An 18128-nucleotide genomic window follows, 5' to 3' on the forward strand; every position below is an offset into this window, starting at 1 on the left:
CTCAAGACGGTTGTCATGGCTTCTTACCAGAGGGATCATGGGAGCTGGCGATTTGCGAGGCGTCACTATGGCCCAGGGGTCACTGGACTCGGACTCGTTGTCGGGTTGCTCGTGCGGGAAGATGTGTCCCTTCTGGCCCATCAGGAGGAGGACGATGGGCAGCACCACCACTATGGAAAACACGATGCCGCCCAGCCATATGTTGTACCAGGTGCACCACCACCACCAGCCCTCAGCCTCTTCCACATCAGCGCCGTCGTCTTCCTCCAGGAGCTGGAACAAACGCAGCGTTGATGACACGGGGTGCCACCAACCAGAACATCGGTAATGACTGCAGGGTACAGCTAAGAGGACGTACCAAGAGCCTCGATTGTCCGTTCTCTTCAATAAACGATGTACTTTTTAAAGACGCCGCTAAGATTCGAAACGGGCGTGAATTTTTGCGCCAGCTATGAACGAATTATTGCAGTGCTTTGGAATATAAATTTGGGGAGAGGACAGAAGTTTAGGTTGGACGTCACCACCAGGGGCGTAGTCAGGAGGGGGGGGGGGGGTGTTTCGGTGTCAGAAACCCCCCCCCCCCCCAACACCCGAAATTTTCTGCGCATTGTATCCCCCTTTTTTTCAGCCTTTTTTCGCAGATGTTATTTTACAGCGCATGGATGTATCAAAAATGCAAAAACGAAAAAGAGTGTCGGCTTGTTTACAAAAATGGTTCGTGTTCCAAAACCAGATGGCGCCATTGAGTTGAAGTTGCAGTTGTGTCTCCGTTTACACACGCTGAACTAAATGTGCCAACATAAGAGTGTAAATTCCCGCAAAATGCAAAATGTCTAAGACATTCTTTGGGCGCAGGCTCTTTTTTATTTTTTTCTACCGTCGGCGTAAACATCCCCAAAAAATGTTTCTGGCTACGCCACTGGATGTCACGGTCTCTTCACAAGACGTATTTGCTGGCTCTGTTGACAGTAATACAGCCACGTTTTCTTGCTGCCTCCAGCTGTGCTGTGACGTGTAATTAGCTTAAAACTGTACGTCAGCCGAAAAATACAAACATCTTGTCGCTTTTCCTGTTAAGCTCCTGAGTCCAATAAACTGAGTAATGACTGGCCGGACATTCCAAACACAAACTTATTAAAGTCGCAAACGAAAGGCAGAAAGAAATTAATTTATATGGATCAAGAGCATTTGCAATCGCACAGCTCTGAGCACAATAATGCGAGCGGTAAACTTAGGGCAATAACTCAGGCCGCGGTAACATATTTGAAGGTGTAAAAAAAAACCGCGTGCGTGCGTCGGGCTTAAAGATTACGCCTGTGAGAGTCGTTTGCAGTGTCTAATGATGATGCTGAGATCAACCACATTAATAAAAAGGCAGAGTGCAAGGATAATAAAGTGGTCCAAGGTGACTGAAAAACTTGATTGAAGTTGGCGTGAGGTAATCTAGGCCACAGTCATCAGAACAAGAGCAGCTAGCCCATGACGGGCAGAACAGAAAAAAAGGACATCCGCAACACAATTGGGAAAATGAATCGGCATGTATAGCCCCAAGTCAAAGCTTAACAAACACCTGGACGGGATGAATGCAGCTGTAAACACTAACGTGGCAGACCAGAGATTACCCGCCCTCGAATGGTATGCATAGAGTTTGTATGTTTGTGAACTTACGAATAGAGACTGAAGGTGTACAGCCCACCAATCCTTCATCTCCTTAAAGAGCCCCTGACCAGCATTGGATAGTTTAGACAAAAAAGCGCAGTGCGTGCAATGTGCCTTGTTGAAAGTATGCAAAATACTGGAGCCACGCTCGCCCCGAAGAGCGGCGAAAATTCATATCAAAGCACTTCCGCACTTACTTTCGCTAGGCCTACCATCTCGAACTCTATACTGACACCCAAGCATCCGTTGTGACGTATAAGCGAACGGAAATCCAATGGCAAAACGGAATGACGAATTTCCCACAACAACGCGTCGCCTGCCCGTCGCAATTTTCGTTTTCAGCACAAAGAAAACCAAAACTAGATTTTAGTTAGATAATTTTTTGTCCAAGTCCACGAATGATTCAGCGCATTCTTTGTGCTGTCACTTTCGTATAGCCCTGATCTCGCTCATTGTTTTGCATCTTAGAGCACTCGCACGCAAACCCTTTTCAAGAAAGCTAATGTGTAACTCCATATTGAGACCACTTCTAGCGCGCGCTTCAATGTTTCGTGCACAGCAGTGCTGATAACCGCGTCCTTGAGCCTGAAGCTAACGTCTAATAGCGCACTGTTCCCACCCGCTGGATTATTCCCTGGAGGCCTTTCACTCAGGCACGTACGGCGGGGCACGTTCCAAAGTGAAGGAGGCCGTTAATTTCCCAATCCCAAGGATAAACAACGCCCCCGCCACGAACTTCGAGTTACAAAAGAAAAGAAAGAAGCGCACAGAGTAAGAAAACGCCACCGGGGGCGCATGGGGAAATACGCCACGTCGCAAAAGTCAAGAATACTTGTAAAGGCAGGTGACGAACTAAGCATCTGGCGTACACCTATAACCTATTTCCCGCTAAAGTAGGACTAAGCGGAGAAATTTCACCGGCGGTAGCTACTCAAAGTGACGGGAAAAAATTCGCTGTGGCTTAGCTTGGTTAAGCCCGGTAATTGCGAAAGCAATATCCGTACCTACGCCATGGTACAGCTGGTAGTGTAGCTGATGGTGGTACTTGTGGTTAGACTTGTGGTGATGCATCGGATATATAATCCAATCCAAACCAATCCAATCCCATCCAATCTAATCCAATCCATTCCAATCCAATCCAATCGAATTAAATCCACTCCAATCCAATGTAATCTACTCTAATGTAATCTAATCTAATCCAATCCAATTCAATCCACTACAATCCAATGTAATCTACTGCAATGTAATCTAATCTAATCCAATCCAATCTAATCCAATCTAATGCAATCAAGGTCAAATGAAAGTCAATGGGTCACCGCCGCGGCACGATGGTGGTCACCGCCGCGGCACGGCAAAGGCTTTCGTGAAAGTGCAAGTAGTATTGCTTTCGCAATACTACTCGAATGCGATGGCTGTAACTCCAGTGTTACTCTTCTTTATGAATAATTTAAGAACCAACTCCACGGGCCCTTTTCGTCGCGCGTCTTGCGCGCTTGGGCGCCCGCGCGCCGGTGAGAGGAAGTCTGCGCATGCGCGACGCGTCGGCCGCCGCCGAGCGCGTCCACGACGCCCGGATCCGAGTAAAGGCCCAACTCCATCGGCGCTTTTCGGCGCGCGTCCTGTGCGCTTGGGGGCCCACGCGTCGGCCAGAACAGGTCTGCGCATGCGCGACGCGTCGGCCGCCGCCCAGCGCGTCCACGACGCGCGCATCCGACAGTGCCAGATATCGGCGCCTGCGCACGGGCGCTAGCGCGCGCGTCGGAAGCGGGGTCCGGTTGACAACAATCGGAGGACCGCGGGGCTCTTGAGGACTCTTTTCTTCATAGCTTCGTGTTCCTCGAACTTTTCTTCGCTGTTTAACTCGTCCTTTCAGCGCCCCCAACCATGTATTGTTCACGGCTTGACATTATTTCAGTCGGCTCGCGAGGGGGAGCGAGCCAGCACCAGGTGCATGGAGATGCAAGCCCCTTTTCGACCCTCGTCGCGGCGCGTGCTGGTCGCGCAGGCGTTCCGCGCGCTCACCGAGGGGCGCCGATGGAGTTGGGCCTTAAACATATTCGGCGCGCACGTAACTCGCGGCTGCGCGCGTGCTATTTCCGGCGCGCCAGCATCGACCAATCAGTGAGCGTTCTGCTTCTGTGTCTTCCAGAGCGGGTCTTCCAAGCGTTACCTGCAGCGCTCGACTGGACGCATACTCGCGCCATACGCTTGGAGCTGTGTACCGCTTTTATTTTGCGCCTTGGGGCGCGGCGCTCAGCGCGCAAGCGCGCATGGGTGTAGTACGCAGAAGTGTCTATGGAGCCGGGCCTTTACTCTCACACGTTCCCCGGCCCATGCCTCACCCCACAGCGGAGTAACACATTTTCGACCAGAGCATCATCAAGAGTCATTTAAAATAAACAGCCCTCCAATCCTTCATGAAAACATTCGCTGACGGTTCAAAGCCGAAGGCGCCGCTGGTTGCCGTAGTGCAACAAAATAAAACGTGCTTCGGTTGTCCCCATCACAAGTGCCCCCCCGGCAAAGACGTCAGCCTACCGACTCGCTCTCCAAGTCCCTCGTATGCACGCTCAGCGGTGTGTCGTAAGGCTGTACATAAGAGGTCGACTCGGAGTGGCTGGGCGCCTGGCTGTGGGCAGCATCCCTGGACGGCTGCGGATTCCTTCTCTCCACCTGCGCGGTAAAGTCCAGAGAAAGAGCACACTATGTAGGAGAGCTGGAGCGTGACACTTCCTGATTCAGATAGTGGAATGATTCTGTAGCGATGGCAGCCACGTCACGATAAAGTGGCATCCGGGGGTGCGTCTGTCAACATCATCAACCTGTCTACGACCATTGCATGTGACATGGAGTTCATAGTGGCGCAGTTGGAATATTATTATTCCAGAATCAGAAGTGGAGAACTCTGGCGAGAGAAAGCGCATGCTATCGCACCTCGTCCCCTTCAATCCAATTCACCGCCCCTAAATTTTCTGTCTACCTCTTGCCTCCCTGCATTCCCTGCGTGGATGAGGTGTTCTCCGAAGGAAAAGGTGAAGCGTAAGTGCACTCAAAGATGGCGGTAGGATAGGGCGTCGGCGTTGCATCGTTCTAATAAAACTAATACGCAATGGTACGTCGAAGAGTTGCCACGAGCTGCGCTGCTAGCGTATCAGCCACTCCAGATAGCGCTTATACTAGATGACGCATGTAGGTAACCGGCAAAGAAGCATAGGGAAATGAGGATAAGGCTGATAGGAAAGAACGAATTAAATTGAAAGCAAGAAAAATAGGTAAAGTTCTTTCTTTAAGTGTTACAGGACTGGATAATTATTTCTGTAATCAATATAGATTCTTAAATTTTACCAACTTACGATTGCAGAGGGATTCCTACCTACGAATTCCCGTCACGTTGTTACGTTTCGCCTTGGGGGTGGTGGTGAAAACATTTATTAAAAAGGGACAGGAGGTATGTTTGGATCAGCCCTTAAGGGACTGATACTTACAAACACAAGGTGTAGGTCCCTAGTATGGGACCCCAGTGGCGGTGGCCGCCGCCCGGGCGCGCCCGACTAAGTCTACCATATGGTGTGGGCATGCCAATTTAATCCCTTACTTGACCCCATTCCCAACCCCTCGGAGGAGCAGTGGGATGGTGGTGGTGGAAAACATTTATTTACACATGCACTACTGGAGGTATTGCATGAGCTGACCCAGAGGGGGCCAGCCCTTACAAGTACTAGGTGGAGGTCCCTAGTTCGGGACCCCAGTGGCGTCGGCCGCCGCCCGGGCTCGCGCGACCAAGGCCCGTTGGGCCTGCAGGTCAGAGCAGCCGAGCAGGGTCGCCTCCCAGTCCTCCCGGGTTGGGTTGGGGTGAGGGGGGATAGCAGGGTTGGAGGGGCAGGCCCACACCATGTGGTAAATGTCCGAAGACTTCTCCGCACAGTGCGGACAGCTGCCCGAGAAAGTAAGGGTAGAAGTGTTTGAGAGCTGCCGGGCACAGCAAAGTATTGGTATACAGGCGAAGCAAAAGCCGCTCCTCCGCCTTTGAGAGACCTTTACACGGGCGGGGATAAAGACCATGGCCAGATTGATGTCTTTAAAGAAGTAAGCGGGAGTGAATTCTAGTTCCTGATCGTCGCGGTCGGAGGGGAATGTCCGGTGAGAGAGCGCGCGGGCGGCGGCGTCAGCTGCCTCATTTCCCTCAAGGCCCATGTGAGCAGGATCCCAAACGATACGCCGGTGCGCGGGGTCCCCGCTGTAGACGCTGTTTTTGAGAATGCGGTAGGCTAGATATGGTACCCAGCCCTGCTCGACGTTCCGACATGCCCCTCGCGAGTCGGAAATAATTGTTTTTGAATTGGAATCAGATGCAGCTATTCTGCATCTATTCTGCTATTCTGCTCAGCGATGATCCTGACCGTCAGCACTGGCTGGTGGGGAGGGCCAGCGCAGCAGCAGCAGCCAGTGGACTACCGGACTAGGCGGCCCACCCACATGTTCCGAAAATACTGAATAAATAAAGATGTTTTCAATCAATCAATCAATGTTGGGCCTGCAAGTCGTGGCAGCCGAGCAAGATCGCCTCCCACTCCTCCAGGGTTGGGTTGGGGATGGGGGGAATAGCCGGGTTGGAGGGACACCGTGTGATAGGTGGCAGAAGACACCGCACTACAGTGCAGGCAGCTGCCGTTAAAGGAGGGGTCAAAAAATTTGTTAGAGGCTTAGCTTCGTTAAGCCCGGTAAGTAGCGAAAGCAGTAGCCCTGGCTGCGCCTGGTTTGCCTGGTGGTGTGTCTTGGTAGTGCTCTTAGTAAAGCTTATTTATGAAAGTTTTGCCCATTTGTTTTACATGGCATTATACTCACCACACGAGGGCCCCCACGTGCTGGGAGATTTATGCGTGCCTCGTTCGCCGAAACGAGCGGCTGACGCTAACGGATGACTGTCTAGAAGCTTCCCTCTTCTTTCACTCCCACTTCCTCCCTTCCTGTACGGTGTTGTTCGGGGGTCCACCGAGATGACAGAGAATTTCCTTTCCTCAAAAAGCGTTGCATTCAAAGGGCAAGGCATCACGCCGTACGGGTGGTGGCGTTCCTCCCTTCCTGTGGTTCGGGTGTCCACCGAAATGACAAAGAATTACCGCGCCATGCCTTTACCCTTTGAACGCACCGCATTTTGAGGAAAGAAAATGGCGCAGTAATTCTCTGTCATCTCGGTGGACACCTGAACCGCGCGCGGCAGGAGCGGGAGTTAGGCCGCGCTTGGCAGCTGCGGCCTCGTTACGCGACGGCGCAAGTTGGAGCCCCGCTCTTCTAGCTGTGACGTCAGACCGCTAAGCGCGCCGCGCGTGGCAGGAGCAGGAGTTAGGCCGCGCTTGGTAGCTACCGGCCTCGCTACGCGACGGGCTGAAAGTGCAAGCAGTATTGCTTTCGCAATAAAATGTTTTAGTGCTGCCGGGCACAGAAATGTATTGGTGAGAAGGCGGAGAAGGAGCCGCGCGTCCGCCTTCTTCAGGCCTTTACATGGGCCAGGGTAAAGGCGATGAATGTCTAGATAATAGGTTGTAATATCTTTGAAGATATAGATCGGATTAGGATCGGGTTCCTGATCGGGTGGGGAGGAGAAAACAGCCCAGTGAGAGAGCGCGCGGGCGGCTGCGTCTGTTGCCTCGTTTCCTGCCAACCGCTGATGAGCAGGGACCCATATAAGGTAACGGTGTGGGGGGTCCGTATCCCGAATGCAATTTTGATAGATTCGAAAGGCTAGGAAGGGAGTGTAGAATTGTTCGACGTTCCGACAGGCCCCTCGCAAGTCGGTGATTATGTATTTTGAATCGGAATGTGAGGCCGCGAGAGCAATCAAGACCTCTTCTGCTTGTGTTGCACTACGGGCTCTGAAGGTGAGGCCGTTAACTGTGTTGCTGTTGTGAACTACCGCGACCGTGTACCATCCCCCGTGGTGAGGACCGGAGGCGTCCACGTAGTATACACCTTTCTAGCCATAATGTCGGGCTAGCGCTTCCGCTCGTGCCAGGCGCCGCCCGTTATGGTCTTCGTGTGACATGTTGGCTAGAAGAGGCCGCACGTGGAGGGCACGTCTCCACAGTTCTGGGATGTGAAACCTGTCTTCCATGGGAGTGGAGTGTTGGATATGGAGACGAGCAAGAAGGCGGCGACCCGACTCCGTTAGCGAGAAGCGCGTGTACTGGTTTGTAAGGTGCGCCTCCCGGAGCTCCCGGAAAGTATTCACCACCCCAAGGGCCATAAGCTGGCGGTTTGTAGTAGTGACGGGGAGGTCAAGGGCACGCTTAATAATTTTGCGAAGGATGACCTCAAGCGCATCCTCCCCTTGTTTCCATAGGTGGCGATGAGTCGAATAGAGAATTCGACTGGCTACAAAGGCGTTTGCAAGCCGCAAGGCATCCTTATTTCGTAACCCCCCGCGTTTGTTGCAAACCCGGCGGACTATGCGGCCCGCCTGGTCCCCCACCTCACGGAGTTTGGCAAATGTAGTGTCTGGCCGTCTGTGTTTGTGGATGTAGAGTCCGAGTGCCCTTATCTCAACACTTTCGCGTATGGGACCACTCCCAAGAGAAAGAGATATTTTAGTTGTGCACTTTTGTGAGTGGCGGAGGTGCACAAATTCAAATTTTTAAGGGGAACATTGAAGACCGCAGCGGCGGGCGTAGCGGTCCACTATCGTCGCCGCTGTTTGCAGGCTGGTTTCAATGTCACCTGTTCTGCCCTGCGTGGCCCACAGAGTGATGTCATCAGCGTACAGGGCCTGCTGCACGCCGGCGACACCACTCAGCTGTGCCGGCAGGTGCATCATGGCCAGATTGAAGAGCAGCGGGGAAAGTACCGCGCCTTGGGGGGCTTCCCCGCGTGCCGAGTAGATAAGGACCATGCTCTCTATCTTGGATTCGGATGTGGGATTGACGATCTATTAAAAATTGGCTTATGTACCGGAATGTGTTGAGGCCACAGTCGGTCATGCTAATGTTAGTGAGTATGACATCGTGTGTTACATTGTAAAATGCCCTTTTAAGATCCAAGGCGAGTACTACCCGGTCATTATGGGGGCATTCGAGGGGGTCTAGGACTTCCCGATTAAGTTGCAGGAGGACATCCTGTGCGGATCTGTGTGGGCGGATTCCGAACATGGTGCTCACAAAGATATGTTTGCTTTCAAGATATCCAGGTAACCGATCCCGCACCATCGTCTCCATTAGTTTGCCCACACATGAGGTGAGAGAGATGGGGCGGAGGTTATCTGTGTCAATTGGTTTTCCTGCTTTAGGAATAAAAGTGACCAGAGCCGTTTACCAGTCGATTGGCAAGGAGGTGTCACGCGTCAAATTACGTTTCGCCTTCGTCGTGTGGAAAAAAAAAATTGGAGGCTTATCAAGGTTAAGCCCAGTGGATGCGAAACATGTCCTTAGCGTTTGGAGGCATCTTGACCGCATACACGCCCGGCGCAAAGACGCTGGCGCGGTTGCGGGCACAGAGACTGACGCGACGGCGGGCGCGCGCCGCCTCATCCCTGGCGTGACGTCACATATCACGTGATGCAGCGATGGTGGCGCCGCCGCCGCGTCGCGCGCGACGGCGCGAACCGCCGCCTCTATTAGGAGTAGAAACATAGATACGGCCGAGGAGGTCGCAATAGCGCTTGCTTGCGCCGGAACCAAGGCTAGTTTGATTCTTAGTGACAGCAAAACAGCAATCTGCAACATCGGAAAGGGCAGGGTCTCGCCAGAAACGGCTCGAATTCTGTCCGCAGCCAAAATTGATCGCAAGATCACCTTAATTTGGGTCCCAGCACACACATCCGTCCCCGGTAACGAGGCGGCCCACATGTTAGCCCGAGATCTCTACTTCCGGGTAACTGTAGAGCCACCCGACCCCCAGGGGATGGACGAACGTTTGCAAACATACGCGGAAATCGCCGTGCACTACAGGTTAGGCAGGCGTCTAATGCCACCACCAGATCCAAACTTAACCAATACAGAGGCCATCGCCTGGCGACGATTACAGGCCGGAAATTTCGTTAACCCTGTCTGGTTATTTCAAACCACGTTAGACGATAAAAAAGATGACAAATGTAAGACCTGCGGAGCGAGGGGGACCCTCGACCATATAATTTGGCAATGCCCTGGATCCCCGGGTGCTGAGGACAATATTAAGAGTAGAGAAGCCTGGGAGGCCCTTCTGCGAAGCGAGGTCCCCGCCGACCAGAAACGAGCTGTCCACCTGGCGGCTGAAGCCGCGAAGAGACAATGTATCTTCGCCAGTCTTTAGTCGCGGAGGTCCCGTCCCCCGTCCCCTAGGCCTGCGTGCCAGGGACGGGGAGTAGGGGGCCTCCTACATCGGTGGAAATAAAAGTTGTTATCATCTTCATCATCATCGAAGCGTGGAGGCCTCCGCCGGGCGACGTCCGACGGCGCGATATGAGGCCCCATCTGCAGCCGGTGTGGCGTCATCACGTGACGTCACATCATGTGATCTCACTTCAAGGTCAATGGTGGCCACCGCCGGGAGGCGACTGACGGCGCGATGTGAGGCCCCATCTGCAGCCGGTGTGACGTCATCACGTAAAGTCATGTCACGTGACCTACTTGAAGGTCAATGGTGGTCACCGCCGGGCGTCGCGCGAAGGCCCGAAACCTACGGTAATATGCTTCGCATAAAAACGGCGCTGCTGCAGCGGAACGCCGACTTGCCACGGAAGACACGTTGGGTCAACGCCTGGATTACCCGTGGAAACAGCGTCCGTCTGCGAGGAAGTTTTCAGCGACCGTCTCCGCTACACCAGGTGCGAACGCACGTCCGAACACATGAAATGCGCGGGAACGCCGCTCGAGGACATTGCAGCGTCTGCGCAACATGGTTGGCAACTTTCTCCCTCTCCCAACAAGTGACGGGGCGTGTTCCCTAAGAAGAGAGTGTGTGATGGGCGTGACAGTGAACTTCCTTCCTCGGCAGGCCCGGCCCCCATATAGGGAACCTAGGGAAAGAAAACGCTTTAAAAACTCGGCAGCGAGTACGGCCGAGGGGCGGGTCTCACCTTCAGGCGTTTCACCACTGAGCGTCTCGCCACAAGCTCCTTTGTTTGTACATAATGTAAATTTAGTTGTATAAAGTTTTCCTCCTTGTCTTTCCCGCATCCTCGTCTCCGACCTCCCTCATTCACCCTCCGGCGCGGCCATGCTACCTGATCTTTAACAACGTGCAGTGCTCTACAAGCCCCATACGGACCATCTGGTGGAAACTACTATGCAATCAATTTTAGAGTCTAATTTACAGCATTCTTAGGACGAACAATCACCGGAAGTTTTGGGGTTTTCGCGAGTTCTCGCTTCTTACGTGTCCCTCATAATGCTTACGTAGTTTGCAACGATTAAGACGTGTATGTCTAGCGGCATGCGTGTAACTATTGGTGGTCACGCCTGATGTAAGGGGGTAGAGAAGCTGCGAAATTTGAGTATAACGTACCTTGCGGTCGCTCTTGGCCGTAACGAGCTTTTTCCGGCTCGCCTGAGGGCCAGGAGTTCCCGCCTCGTCGCGTTCGTCGTCCTGGGGGACATCTAGAGGGGTGGGAGCGGCGCCACGCTGCAAATAAAGGTGAACCGTTATCTTTGCTGACTGTGGTACATTTTATTCGTGGGAAAGGACTTTGTGCTAAGAGGTCGCGGTAAGTCGTCGAGAGTGCATAGCCGTCGACGACTTTGTCAGCCCACTCCACCGCCAAAACTTGCGTTCTGGGGTCAGAGCTAACCAGCCCGGTCTCCCACCACTCGAGAGAAAGAGAGGTAACTAATCACCCGGAGGTGGCTCTACTTTGCAGTCCCATAGGATATGAATGTATTTGGCTCGTTGGCCTCAGTGTTTGCAGTTCAGTTTGTAGAGATCAGGATAAATGAGCGCGAGGAGTGATGGGGTGCGTATCGATGTCGTCTGCAGACGACGCCACGTAACCTCTTCTTCTTTAGTCAGGTTTTAGAATCGCGTAGCAAAACTCGGTGACGCTGTACATGGAAGAAAAATCGGTGAGTTACTCGCACAAGGTTCCTAGCACTAGGTGCGTTACTAGGCCCCAATCTAAAGTAGGGCGAATTACAGAGGAATTTTCAGATGAGGTGGGAAGCAGATATGAAGTACTCCCACGGTCCTGATATCGTCTACCGCACCGAGTAAGTGGCCGGTTGTGTAGACAAGAAGCAAAAACTATAATGCTACTGTTTTCACGTCCTACGGCGGAGCTGACATCGGGAACCGAAACAGAAACCGACGTAAGCGAATAACGAGTGCTAGACACTTACCAGAATGTTGAGCCATCCACCAATGAGTTGCGGCTCTGGTTTCTCGTCGACGTCTTCCTCGTCGCCTTCGCCCTTGGGTGTAGCAGGGGACGCATCCGAGTGCTTCTGAGGCGATACGGGAGAGCTCCCTTTCTTTCCCTGGGAAGAAGCTTTTCCAGCAGCGCTAGGTTTTGATTTCGCGCCTGATGGACCCTTGTCTTCGCCTCGCCTCGGCTGCCCTTTTTTGCTGGCAGCCGACACGTCACGGTCCGAGTGGATGCTGTTCTGACTCTGGTCCCTTTCGAGTCCCCGTTTCTTCTGGTCGACAGGAGCACTGCGGCCGGACTTGTAGGAGGAAGACTTAGCCAGGTTTCGTCGCGCTACAGGCTCCGCATCGGCGTCCTCGTTGGACTGCCTCCGCGACTTGTCCGGCTCGTCTGTGCCGGGTGAGACAGCGTTCTCAGGCCTTGAAAAGTTCGGCGAGGGTGAAGTCTGTTCCTCGCCGTCACGACGCGTCCTTTCCACGCTGCCTGCTTCGCTGCCAGAGCGCGACTGCTCCCGTTCCTCCTTTCGGTCGTAGCTGCGTGCCCTCGAGGGAGCCGTCGGACGTTCACGGCGGCCCCTTGCTTCGACGCTTTCATCTTCCTGTCGACCACGCCTCTCCCGCTTCTCCATGACTTCCGGGGCTCGACCTCGGGCGGTTCCTTGGCGGATGGACTTTGCCTCTTCGCTGGGTAGTAGGCCTAGCAGATATCCTGGGCGAGTTTGGATGCAGCGACCCTCCGGGGCTTGTCCTCAGGCAGCTCTTCGGCGGATGGACCTTGCCTTTCAGCTGAGTACTAGGCCCAGTAGATATCCTGGGCGAGTTAGGATGCAGCGACCCTGCTGGGCTTGTCCTCAGGCAGTTCTTCAGTGGATGGACTTTGCCTCTCAGCTGAGTAGTAGGCCTAGCAGAAATTCTGGGACAGTGCGGATGCAGCGACCAGTCTCTCAGGGGAACGCCTCCTTCTGCGTGCCCCTCGAGCAAGATGTGGCTCTTCATCCTCTTCGCCCGATGTGGATGACTGGCACGAGATATTAGACGTATCAGTAAAATGCAGCCGTGCGTGGACCTAGTGACGCTAGAATGTAGTTTTCACATACAAGGGGGTGCTGAATAGGGCAAGCTGGATTCCCGTCATAGTCAAAGTTGAGAGCAAACAGACGATAACAAAAGAAAAAGCAATGCTCACTAACGCGTTTTCAGAACTAGTTTATAGTGTTTACGTTTTGGAACGCCTGCGCCGCTCACTTCGAGCCGGCTGCAGTGTTATACCGCGTCACTATTTCTTTGCCTTCGTACCATAGAGTAACATAAAAGTAAAGAGCGGACACTAGGGCCCTTTCGCGGCCGAGTTCGGCGCTTCCCCGTTTCCTCCAGATGGCACTGAACGTGCAAATAAGAAAAAAGAAATAGAGTATGGTCTTGGCATGTCTTGGCTTCTTTCTGCGGAGTGACTGATGCGCTCATTGTCACCCTGACAGAATGCACGTAGTAGGTTCACTGCCGCTTGCCAAGCGCACGCGATGCGTGGCATAACGCCTTTGCGGCTTGTGGGTGACGTGTTCGCCGCGGCGTCCAGGCAAGCGATCAAAGCCAAACGCTTTTGACGAGCGTTGCACGTCGAAAGCTGGATAATCGTTGCGTGCTCCGTAATCGTCACGCTGGTGGCCGGCTGCTCAGCTGGGCAATGTGACACCGCCTCCTCCGCGAGACCCATATATCCCCCCCAACCCCAACCCCACCAGAGAGGACTGGGAGGCGGCCCTGCTCGGCTGTCAGGACCTAAAGACCCAAAAGGCCTTGGTTCACCGGACGCGGGCGGCGTTGCTTGCCAATGGGGCCCCGGATTAGGGGCTCCACCTAGTATTGTTAGGGGAAAGGGCCAATAGGGCCTACCCCAATCACCTCTCTGTAAATATTTATTGCATTATAAATGTTTTTCACCACCACCACCTCCGCGAGAGTGGAGAACGCACAAGACGCAATGAAAGTAGAGCCTCTAAGATTCCTGTAGCCTATCATCTCTGAGGCCAGTGCGTTTCCCCGGGTCCGCTAGGTGCGCTGTGCACAAAAGTCGGCCGCTGGGGCCTACGGGAGTGTCCGCTCTTTACTTCTATATTACTCTTTGTTCGTACTCTGCTAAACGGCGGCCACGTATCTGGCGATGACTGTCCTCCATCGTCTGCCGAGCTGCGGCGCAAAAAGAAATATGAGCTCTAGGCCACAGAGTTTCTGAAGATAACCGATAAGGAAAAGAGGCGTCATTATCTTGGCCAGTTTATTGAAGAGAACGCAATGAACCACGGTAATGACAGGAAGTGGACACCACGTATTAAGGCGAAAGCCTTTAATGCCTCATACTGTCGTTAGCAGCCGTGTCGGCAGCCGTGTCCACAGCAGTGTCGACAGCCCTGTCTGCAGACGTGTCCGCGTTTTGATGGGTGTCCACGGAGATATGCGAGACAGTTACTGGTTAATTTCCTTAGCTCAAATACAATTTTCATTTTCTTCATTACGGCCCCTCTTTCACTCCCACGTCCTCCCTTCCTGTGCGGTGCGGTTCGGGTGTCCACAGAGATGATAGAGAATTACTGCGCCATTTCCTTTCCTCACAAACTGTTGCGTTCAAAGGGCAAGGCATCGCGCCGAACGGGTGATGGCGTTCCTCCCTTCCTGTACAGTGCGGTTCGTGTGTCCACAAAGATGACAGAGAATTACTGCGCCATTTCCTTTCCTCACAAACCGTTGCGTTCAAAAGGCAAGGCATCGCGCAGAACGGGTGATGGCGTTCCTCCCTTCCTGTACAGTGCGGTTCGTGTGTACACCGAGATGACAGAGAATTACTGCGCCATTTCCTTTCCTCACAAAGCGTTGCGTTCAAACGGCAAGGCATCGCGCCGAACGGGTGGTAACGTTTCGTGGACTGCCTTGCAGCGCTACAACACGGTGTCGCGTTCCACTCCTAAAGGGGAAGCTTAAGTTTCAATAATTAGCCGTTAATTAGTATTTAGTCATTAATCAGTAATTAGTCACTAATTAGTAATTTGTCATTACTTCGTCATCAATTATGTGTGACGTCACCCAGTGGTGACGTCCCCAGTGTCAAACAGGCAAAGTGGTGCCGAAAACGCTTTCGCCTCTACGCAATTTAGACAAAGTGCCCCCTGAATTTTTTGGCTTGGCCAGGATCGGAGCAAAAACGCGGATTTTGCGGCGGAATCTTATACCCCTGTCACACTAGCAAATTTAATGTCATTCGAACCTAATGGCATTCGATGCATCGAATGTCATTCGGTCTCTTTCGGTGCTACACGGAAAAAAGTAATGTCATTCGAAAATGGTGGCATCGACGATCAGTAAAAAAAAATAGTCCAACCGAACGTCATCAGCGCGCATAAAAGATGTTTGAAATTATTGTGCAGTGTTTCAAAAGCGGGTGAGAACATTTGTGTGCCGTATTATAAGCTTAAAATATTATTTGCGGCCATTCTGCACTACTTTAGCCATCAAAAGCCAAGACAAGTACATAGTCAACCACAAATCCGATAAATGTAAACAAACAAAATGGTTGACATGGCGGCGCGCGAAGGTGAACTGCTCAGTTACGTCTTTAAGTACCTTCGAGCTTAATAAACAGGGCACGCCAGCCAGCAAGAATCACGCATCCCAAAATAACCGACGGTCGCGGGAAAGACGCTGCTTCGCGCTCGGCCGCTGCTCTAGGCTGCTGAGACCGAGAGTAATAGCTATCCACGACAGCGTCCAGTGTGAACAGATTCACACCAACATTAACTTTTTTTAGCAGAACTAAATAAATGCACTTTCTAGGTTTGGCAGTGTGCATATTATTTTTTCGCGTCGCTTGTTCCTGCTGCGTATCTGGTATCCAGAGTACGCATTCGGTTCGAGATCGAATGTGAACGAGTTCCCCTAACTCATTCGATGGCGAATGTCATTCGAACCTAATGACATTACATGTTCCCGTGTAGCAGTCGAATAATGACATTCGGGGCTAATGTCATTCGATTCGAATGACATTAAATTTGCTAGTGTGACAGGAGTATTAGCTCCGTGGCAATGCATGCTGTTCACTTCGTCCAGATCTTTTATTAGGGGTTAATGGCATCCTAGTCGAAATCAATAGGAAGAAATGGGCAGGGCATGTAATGCGAAGGCAAGGTTACCGCTGGTCCTTAAAGGTAACGGAGTGGATTCCAAGAGAAGGCAAACGTAGGAGGGGGCGGCAGAAAGTTAGCTGGGTGGATGAGATGAAGAAGTGCGGGGATACGGTGGTCGCCGCTGGATATGAACAGCATTAATTGGCGAGACATGGGAGCTGTCTTTGCCCTGCAGTGAGCGTAGTCAGGCTGATGACGGTGATGACGGCGCAGCACCTGGCGGTGGTGGAGAAAACGTTTATGTAATCATAGGGAAAGATGTTTCGGGTCCTGACCTGAAGGGTCACGCCCTTACGACCACTAGGGCGGATGCCTAGTCATGCACCCCATTGCAGTGGCCGCAGCTCGGGCGCGCTGCGTTAAGGCCCTTTGGGCCTCGAGGCTGCAGCAGCCGGACAGGGTCGCCTTCCAGTCCTCCCGGGTGGCGTTTGAGATAGGAGGTAGGGGTGTGTTCTGCTGGCAGGCCCACATCACGTGGTATGCGTCATACACCTCCCCACAGTGCGAGCACCGCCCGTCGAATCGAGGATCGAAATGCGAGGATCGTCGAATGAGGATCGAAATGAGCAGGCGCAGGAGTACCCGCTCGTTGGCCTTCCAGAGCCCTTTGCACGGGGTGGGAAGAGTTTGGTGCGTGGGTTTGTAATAACCGCATATTTCCTTAAATGTGGAAACCAGATTGAAATCGGAGCCCTGGTCGGCGTCGGGTCCGTGGGGAATGCCCGGAGAGAGAGCGCGCGGGAGGCGGCGTTGACTGCCCCGTTTTCGAGGAAACCTTCGTGACCTCGAGCCCAAAAGAGATCGATGTGCGGGATCCGAGTCTCGGCTGCAATTTCGGTAGATGCGATAAGCCAGGGGAGTAGCCCACCCTTGCTGGACGTTTCGACAAGACCCTCGCGAATCGGTGATTATGTATTTGGAGGAGGTGTCCGAGGCTGCCATTGCGATGGCAACCTCTTCTGCGTGAATTGCTGACTGGGCCTTGAATGTAAGGGCGTCTGCTGTTTTGCCCTGGTTGGCTACCGCAGCCGTGTACCATCCCCTGGGATCCGGGCCGGAGGCGTCAACTTAGAAGACTCCTGGTTTGCCCCCGAAAGCGCGGTCCAAGGCTTCCGCCCGCGCCAGGCGCCTGCCATTATGGTCCTCTTTGGACATGTTGGTGGGAAGAGGCCGCACTTGGAGGGCGCGTCTCCAGTGTATGGGAAGGCGGCACCTCTCCTCTGTGAATTGGGTGTGCTGGATGTGAAGTCGGGCTAGAAGGCGGCGACCCGACCCTGTCTTTGTGAGACGAGTGTATTGGTTGTTGAGGTGGGCCTCCCAAAGCTCCCTGAAAGTGTTCACCACCCCCAGTGCCATAGAGGTAGAGGTAGAGACCCTGTCTGGAGAACCAACCTCGATCACATGACCACCGAGATGCACCTGACTGGTTATCGAAATCATTACGTCATGTCTCATATCACCAAGCCCCCCCCCCCCATCGGGAAGCCTAATAATACTCTTTATTAGCCCCCCCCCCCATCGGGAAGCCTAATAATAATACTCTTTATTAATGAGTTAGTATTAGAGGGGCCTGTGTAAGCCAAAATGGCGACTGTCGTCTGTCCCAGGGTATTAGAAATCTCCACGACAATTTGTGAGTCTTCATCAAAGAGAATCTTTGGGAAAGAGAAAATGATTCTTCGCGAAAGAAAAGCATGGGACGCACGATAATATTTTGTGAAAATAAAGACTTGAAATATTGATATCTTGTTTGCTACATATAGTATGTACAGGAAGCAGAAACATGAAAGGGAACTTTGAACAAAAGAACAAATTTTGTCGTTACTTCTGCACTGAAGCTGAAAGTGTTTCGTGGGCATTATCTGTCCAGAAGAAAAGTATAACAAAAAGAAAGCTGTGTTTTTTTCTATTACTTTCGAAGTAACCATCAGTTGAATGTGGAGAACGTGCTGACTTTCTTATTGCATA

The sequence above is a fragment of the Amblyomma mixtum genome, chromosome 1, assembly GCF_055824585.1.
Source record: "Amblyomma mixtum isolate Tamu chromosome 1, ASM5582458v1, whole genome shotgun sequence".
NCBI classification, from domain to species: Eukaryota; Metazoa; Arthropoda; class Arachnida; order Ixodida; family Ixodidae; genus Amblyomma; species Amblyomma mixtum.